Below are 8,510 nucleotides of genomic sequence, written 5' to 3'. Positions count from 1 at the left end.
TACCAAACGTCTTATCGTTGTAAGAGTGGTGTTTTTGGTGTTGTAGAACGGTAATTTACTGATGCAGAAGAAATTTTTCACTTTAGTGTTCCTTTAACGAAACCGATAATTCAAAAGCCGTCCGCGACGGCGTCTCTCGTAGACGCTGTGCGATGTATCGGACGTTAACACTGTGTGCCGACTGAAAAAAGGCTGCCACGGAGTGCTGCTGACGGTTAGCGTAAGTTGTTTACTCCGTAGCGTAAATAAGGGAAAAAAAGGAAAAGAAGAAAAAAAGAACCGTATTAAACGCCCAGAATCAATCATCGCTCGTCGCGACTAAACACTCTCAGGATGACAAGTCATTTCCAGGCGACGAGCGGCTAGCTTCATCAAGAACACTGATAACGCCGGCGGGACGAGCATTGTGGCGAAGTTCAACGAGCAGGGATAGCGTTTAATTATTCTATTTTTCTTTTGCTGACGTCATCACGCGTCACCGCGGGAAGCTTGAAAAGTTTGTCAGTACGCCACGTGGTGGCATTCACGCGAACTAAGCCCTCATGTCCAGAAAAGCTGATTACGGCACGGCTAAGGTGACAGGAGCGGCTGTGCGGCCTCACCACGGCGCTGCTATTCCGCTTCGCGCGCTCACGATGATAGCATTTATCTATGATGATAATATACCACGAGTGACGTCAAACTTCTCCGCACCCTCGCTCTCGCGCTGGTGCTTGTCACACTTGATAAATTTATAGTGCAGTGTTCGGCTGCTGTGCTGCTGACGGTCGGGACGAAGGGGCGCGTGAATCACCAGTAGTTAAACTTTGCGCTGTCGCGCAGTAGCGGATGGCCGCAGGCCATCAAACAGCCGCAGTGTGAAGGAACCAGAACCCTATATTTCGTTTTCATTTTTTTTTTTTTGTCGGCGATTTGCAGTCGCGGACACAATAAAATGAAGCATGGCTTCGGTTAAAAAACGCGTGCCAGTGCCAACTAGTGAAAAAGGCACCTGGTGTCGAGACGTCTTCTCGCATGCTCGTCCCTTTTAGCTCGCAGTTTCTCCAAACCTTTAGCATCGGCTTAGCGCTCTGTAATCGTAGAGAGCAGCGCGAGATGATGCAGCTGTAGCCGCAACGTTACGCAACGTCTGATGCGCTGCCGGAGTGGGTTGACGCGGGCGCGATTGATCTCCGCGCCCAGCTCGCGCTGCAGCTGACGGCTGCCACCTTAAAGCCGCAGGCCCTGCATATTTTCTTTTTTTTGTCGCGTGACCACAATACCGCGTAGGCAAAGGATCGCTGTGGCGTCTCGTCTGCTAGACCAGAATTATCCGTGCGCGACAGGTGGTTGGAACGACCGCGCGCGACCTACCCTTCATATTTGCCCATGCTATCTCGAACTGCTGGGTTGATTCGCAATAAATGAAGTGGTTTCGGTAGGGTTTCTCCTACAAGAACTGCTATCGTGGAATCTTGGACGAACATATTTTAATATGCGCCAGAAACAGAGGTAATTCCATCCAACATGGTCGGCCCCTTCAATGCAACTGTCGCCTGGAACATGCTGGCGTAAAAAAAAAAAAAATATGCAGATCCCACGCACTTTGGGAATCGATGTAAGTGAAGCTTTCCGTGCTGCATGTTTTGATGGACGATAATCAGCGGTGGTGTTAACGGCTAGAGCTTAGTTTCGTCAACGTTTAGGCTTACACGGGAGTGGTGAGTTGATGTTGAACATTACCTTGCGTGCACCACTGCTGTTTGTCTGTGTAGTACGCAGAACACAGAGGGAGAGAGGTGTTTGCTTGATGCGTTGTTGTGCGCCATATTTTATAACTTCTGACAGGGTTGAGCGTTGTCATTTCCTCACGTGGTACATCGCATTGTGGCAGAAGTATTAAACTTGCATTGGATTATGGGGCTGTACGTTCCAAAACCACACTCTGAATATGAGGCCAGCCGTAGTGGCGGACTCCGGATTAATTTTGACACCGTGATGTTCTTTAACGTGTCCCAAAATATAAGTGCACGTGCGTTTTCTATTTCGCCCCTGTCAAAATGCGGCTGCCGCTATTGCGATCAAATCCACGAGCTCTAGCAATTCATAGCCGCAAAGCTAACACAGCGGCCACGGAAGTGTTGATTTGACAGTCGACCGCTTCCTGAGTGTCTTCTGGACCCTGCGGTGTGCTTTAATTATAGCGGCTCTGCTTCTGCACGCCCTGCGTAAGTTTCCCGCTTGAAGTATTTGCATGGCGTTTATTTTTCAGGAATAGCAGCAACGTACTGTACCGCACCTTGAACTTAAGCTTATCCTGTTTCCCCGCTACCGCTGTCGTATAGTGGTGGGGTTTCTTTGCCTCCCCCGTCACCTCCCCCCTCTCTTATATTGGGACTGCCTCTTCTCCCTCCCCTTCTCCTCCCTACAGTTCTATCTGCGTCCCCTCTGGTCTCGCACATTAGTAGACAGGGAAACGCTGCAGTTTCTGCAGCTAAGTATGGACAGCTGGGCTAGTTGGTTGTGGTTAGCATTATGAAACATCGTTCCAGCGCACAATTGAACACGGACGAGAAGAGAAAGACAACACGCACGCCGGCTTCAACTGAATTTTATTCATGGAAAGCAGGGCTTTATGTACACAGGGGGACGGGGCTGCTAGTGCGCAGGACCACCAAAAAAATATTTCCTTGGTCTAGGCAACAGTCATCAGAAGTGTCAAACCAAAAGAAGAAAGGAACAAAAGCAAAAAGTGAAAAGAAAGGTGAAAAAAACCTTTCCCTCTCTTTTCTTCCCCTCTTCTTTGCATCACTCAGTACAATTTTGCTCATTTCCCGCCCTACCTAGCTGATTCGACACACCCGTTTGCCCTGAGATAATCAAGATCTTTTTTCCCGAGTACAACAGAAGGAGCACTGACACAGTAACCGTTTTCATTGGAGATACAAAATGCTTCAAAAATTTCCCGGTTTTTCTGATTGCTATATTTGCGCAACACACGTGTTCGTTCGAAAAACGCCTTGCATGCTGGCTTGTGCGAGCAACGGCGAATGTGGTCGGCTAAAGGACCAGCGCCACTTAGTGAAGTAGCATTCCTGCGATGATCTAGCAAGCGTTCATTCAGACAGCGCCCGGTTTCGCCAATATAGCATTTCCCACAGACGAGGGGAATACTATACACAACACCGACGTCACATTCAACAAGGGCTTTGGTGTGCTTTATTTTGCAGGCTGCCTTCTTCTGGGATTCGTTTACTAGGCGACACATTCGTCCCAGGCTTTCCGGGGCTGAAAACACAACACGCACCCCGCACCTGTCGCCAACCTTCTTGATGCGGTGAGAAACCTGGTGCCAATAGGGCACTACGACAGGGCGCTTTAGCGGGCGTGCGTCTTTTTTCAGCCTGCGCCTCCCACCAACCTTTACCTCGCGAATCTGGCCCTCTACCACCGAGGCCACGATTTCTCTGTGGAACCCAGCCTTCTCCAGACGCCCTAGCTGGGCGTCGACGCTGTCACGAACTTGATGTTCGCATGACTTCTCTAGAGCAGAGCGGATGCAGTTCTTTTGCTATAGCTATTTTTACGAGCTTGGAGTGGGCCGATTGATAATTAAGAATTTGTTTTTTCGACCGTGGCTTGTACTGCCAGCACACGCGCGCTCCATGAAAAATAAGACACACGTCGAGGTACTGGATGCGACCATCTTGCGGCAGTTCGTGCGTGAACTTCATTCCAGAGGCGTTACTAGCAAAAATATCCAGAATGTTGCTTATACTATTGCCTCTATCCTGAGCATCAGTCGTATTCACTACCACGAGGTAATCGTCGACATATCTAAAAACTTTCTGCACGCCTGCGTTGTAAAGGGACGCTTGAATGCGCTTGTCAATCGCCCCATAAACCCATAAGCCACATAATCCCATAATCCCAATAAGCCCTATAATCCAATTCAAGTTTAATACTTCTGCCACAATGCGATGTACCACGTGAGGAAATGACAACGCTCAACCCTGTCAGAAGTTATAAAATATGGCGCACAACAACGCATCAAGCAAACACCTCTCTCCCTCTGTGTTCTGCGTACTACACAGACAAACAGCAGTGGTGCACGCAAGGTAACGTTTAACATCAACTGACCACCATCGTGTTAGCCTAAACGTTGACGAAACTAAGCTCTAGCCGTTAACACCACCGCTGATTATCGTCAATCAAAGCATGCAGCACGGAAAGCTTCACTTACATCGATTCCCAAAGTGCGTGGGACCTGCATATATTTTTTTTTTTTTACGCCAGCATGTTCCAGGGGACAGTTGCATTGAAGGAGCCGACCATGTTGGATGGAATTACCTCTGTTTCTGGCGCATATTAAAATATGTTCGTCCAAGATTCCACGATAGCAGGTCTTGTAGGAGAAACCCTACCGAAACCACTTCATCTATTGCGAATCAACCCAGCAGTGCGAGATAGCATGGACAAATATAAAGGGTGGGTTGCGCGCCGTCATTCCAATGAACTGTCGAGCACGGATGATTCCTAGTCTAGCAGACGAGACGCCGCAGCGATCCTTTGCCTACGCGGTATCGTGGTCACGCGACAGAAAAAAGAAAATATGCAGGGCCTGCGGCTTTAAGGTGGCAGCCGTCAGCTGCAGCGCGAGCTGGGCGCGGAGATCAATCGCGCCCGCGTCAACCCCTTCCGGCAGCGCGTCAGACGTTGCGGCTACAGCGGCGTCATCTCGCGCTGCTCCCTACGATTACAGAGCGCTAAGCCAATGCTAAAGGTTTGGAGAGGCTGCAAGCTAAAAGGGACGTGCATGCGAGAGCAGACGCCTCAACGCCAGGCGCCTTTTTCACTGGTTTGCATGAGCTTGCGGTAAAGCTAGGGAAACTATGGAGCATGTTTTATTAGAATGTGAAGACGTCTGCCCAGCCGCCGATATAGGCCCCACTGGCCTCCTTGAAGCCCTTGGGTTCCGCGAGAGCAGTGGAAAAGCAAACATGTCCGCAGTAGGGATTAGGAACAAGCGATTGGAGGAGTGGTGGTATAAAAGTAGGGAAACGACAAACAACGGAGACGTTCAAAAGCAAAGTTCGCAATAGAGGATCAGAAAATGTGGGTGTGTAAGTTCACGGTGCTTCTTTTTTATTTTTTATTGTTTAAGCTAGTTAGGACACAAGGCAGTATAATAGCAAGAGCTTGGTGGCGCAACCCACCGCCCCATACCAAAGGGGACGCTCATAACATCAATCCCATCCATGCACGGGTCCACGTTTTTAAGCCGAAGCCATGCGTGATTTTATTGTGTCCGCGACTGGAAATCGCCGACAAAAAAAGAAGAAAAACATCGGGTTCGGGTTCCTTCACACAGCGGCGGTTTGATGGCCTGCGGCCGTCTGCTACTGCGCGACAGCACAAAGTGCTGACTACTGGCTATTCCACTGGTATTCACGCGCCCCTTCGTCCCAACCGTCAGTAGCAGAGCAGCCGAACGCTGCACTAGAAATCTATCAAGCATGACAAGCACCAGCGCGAGAACCAGGGTGCGGAGGCGATGTTTGACGTCACTCTGGGTATTGTCGTCGCGAGCGCGCGAAGCGCGATAGCAGCGCTGTGGTGCGGCCACGCAGCCGTTCCGGCCCCCTAAGCCGTGGTTCATTTTAATCTGTCCGCGACTCTACGTCTTCGGATGCGGAAACAATCATAACCTGCAGCACTAGTCTAGCCGACAGTGATCGCGCTCTATCACGGTTCTCAGCCAGCTTCATCAAAGAACCCTGCTCTTGCTTCCGCCGGAGGCACGTTTAGGGAAATATGGGCCAATTGGCTAGCACTTGCAGGTCTCGTTATGGGTGGGGCGCGAGGCGTGAGGAGCGCCGGCTGGCTCAGGAATCCTCGGTGGGAACGGAGCCACCAGAGCCACTGGCTTCGCAAGGTGCTGGAAGCATCTCGCAAGCAGCTGGACCGAGTAAATCCTCTTCGCAAGAAGCACAGCCTGCCGTCGACCCCGCCAGCGAGCACAACATCGAAGACCTCTCCACATCGACTAGCCTAATGACACAGCTGTCCCTGGTTCTCATGCAACCCGGCGCTGGCCAGAGCCAGAAGCCTGACGATATCGGGCTGGCCTCATCGGCGAGCGACCATGAGACGGCAGTGCCTGACGATGCCGTGCAGATCCGCAGCTTGTTCTGCTTCGGCTTCTGAAACCCGGGTACGTCGCGACGCTGAAGCTTTGATTTTCTCTTGTAGGCTTCAGTCATCAAATATCATCTCAGGTCTCGGACAGTGTTTTTACTTTCTTGGGCGTGCTGCTGAGTTTAGGCACTGTTCTGATAAGAAATTCTTGTTTCAGGGCACGGTACGTTTGGCTTTTACTAACCCGTTCCGATTTTTTCCGAGCGCAGCTGCTTAAACGCTGTTGTTTGATAGCGGTGCTTTTGTTGCAACAGGTGGGGCCTGCCTGGCGTACTTGTTCGGCAATTGTAACCTGTGAGAATCTTACACATATTAGCTTGGGTGTTTTCCGAAACATTTAACTCGGTGTCTCGGAGGAAGGCGCTCAACAGGCGTAGAACAATCGCTACGGACGTGTAAATTTGATCGAGCTTGTTATTGAGCCCATACCGCGCAAGGTTACAAGGTATTAGATTACCAGCGCAACATACCGGTTGATGTTTCGCCTCATTAGCTCTACATGGAGTAGCGTCGGTAATCAACCAGATAATGTCACCTAGAGAGGCACTCTGATAGTCCTAGGGTGCATAATTCTTTCAAGCTGAATCCTTTGTCATCGCTCTATCCCGCTGACAGAGCACATCTATACAATGGTGGCTGGAACTTTATGCTACGGATATGGCAAGAGATAATTCCTGCTCGTTATTGTGTCTCATGAAACCAAGGTATGCGTCCATTAATTTGTGTTACAGCATTTATGCCAGACCTTGATAGTACTATGGCGCAACCGTCAACAAACTAACGCTATCTCACGGACTACAGTGTCATGCTACGTAGTATGCACGTTTCAAAGTTGATTTAAAAATTATCACTGCGCATAAGTACCAGTAACGTGACCCATGAAGACATGGGAGACCCACCGTGGTGCTTAGCGGTTATGGTCTTGGGCTGCTCCGCACGAAGTCACGGGATCGAATCCCGCCCACGATTGCGGCATTTCGATGGGGGCGAAAGCACCCGTGCGCTTAGACTTCGGTGTACGATAAGGAAGCCTAGCTGATCTAAGTTATTCAAGAGTCCCCCACTACGGCGCGCCTCGTAATCAGATCGCTGTTTTGGCCCGTAAAGCCCCACAATTCTTTTACAAGGCGTGGGCGAAAGACATATTTATTTCTATTTATTTTTGCATGAGAGAACTTTATGTGTATGTGACACATGCACCGTAACCGCTTTCTCGCTGTGTGCGACTCTGCAGAACGCGACTATGCTTTTGTGGCTGTCCGACTGTTCCTATTCATTGTATCAGCATCCAAACAAATGCCTTCGTAGCGATAACTACCCTCGCAAGTATTCGTACAACAGTCCGAACAGCTTTATTATATTGCTTACCGCGTGCTCTGGGCCTGATGAGCTATGTATTTGTGTCTAGGCTTGCTTCACTCGTCGTAGTAACAGTGCCAGGGAACACAAGGGACCACACGAAGAACGACACGTACACACGGCGCGCCCTGCGTACGTGTCGTTCTTCGTCTGGTCCCTTGTGTTCCCTGGCGCTCTTTAACAATGGATATGAACCAACAAGCCCAACAATGCGTCTTGACGTTCACTTGTCGCTGTACCGACAGGACTTCAGCTTACGAGCGTGATGCGGGGAGCGGGCTTGATAAGTATTTACGGCACCGCACACGTTGCAGGCAGCACCTATCTTTCTCACGTTTGCAGATAGCGCTTTCAGGTATAGTATGTTGACCAAATGTGAAATATGCGATAAATTGAGCCGCATCAATTTGACCGTCTGCGAGTTGCCAATACAGCTGCCACATGCCCCTGATTTTGTTAGTGTTTGTGCATGTCTTCATTCCCTACGGTCTGCGTACATGCTGCACTACCTAATTCCGTTATTTATCTGTGCTAACCCGTGCAAATACCTGCTCTTATGATGGTAATCTTCCCCTGACATTACAGCGACAAGTTCAGCTTTGACGGCCCCCACTGTCTGCTCTACTCGGAGGGTGGCCAGGCTGCAAGGATAGAGATCTCTTCTTTCGCACTCTCTCATAATCATTCCTAGAGCTATCTGCGCATAGCTTATCATGTCTGACGAGGTGACCATGCCGAATAAATGTATGTCCATGTGCCTTCACGTATGATTATTGCTTTCTATACTGGCGGTGCTAGACACGCGGGCAGCCCTCTCAATGGCGCAGTGCCTCTTACCACCGCCCTTTCACAAACACTTCTGGAATATTTAATTTTACTTCATGGGGCATTCGATGGGAGTTTCGCACTGTATTTGTGATATAAGTGTTCTGCTTGGCGCTCCTAAAGTTTTCACTCATTGCTAAAATGCCAGA

At 49.8% G+C, this 8,510-nt stretch overlaps 1 long non-coding RNA gene across 1 annotated transcript; it reads left to right on the top strand.

The window, feature by feature from the left end:
* Positions 1 to 5,542: 5,542 nt before the first annotated feature.
* On the top strand, positions 5,543 to 8,303 carry LOC129381794 (uncharacterized). The gene is made up of 2 exons (XR_008609924.2): positions 5,543 to 6,193; positions 8,122 to 8,303. It is a non-coding gene; the product is annotated as an uncharacterized lncRNA (long non-coding RNA).
* The last annotated feature ends 207 nt before the right edge of the window (positions 8,304 to 8,510 follow it).

This window comes from Dermacentor andersoni, chromosome 1, assembly GCF_023375885.2.
Source record: "Dermacentor andersoni chromosome 1, qqDerAnde1_hic_scaffold, whole genome shotgun sequence".
In the NCBI taxonomy this organism is placed as follows: Eukaryota; Metazoa; Arthropoda; class Arachnida; order Ixodida; family Ixodidae; genus Dermacentor; species Dermacentor andersoni.
This window is presented reverse-complemented; position numbering and strand designations above follow the sequence as displayed.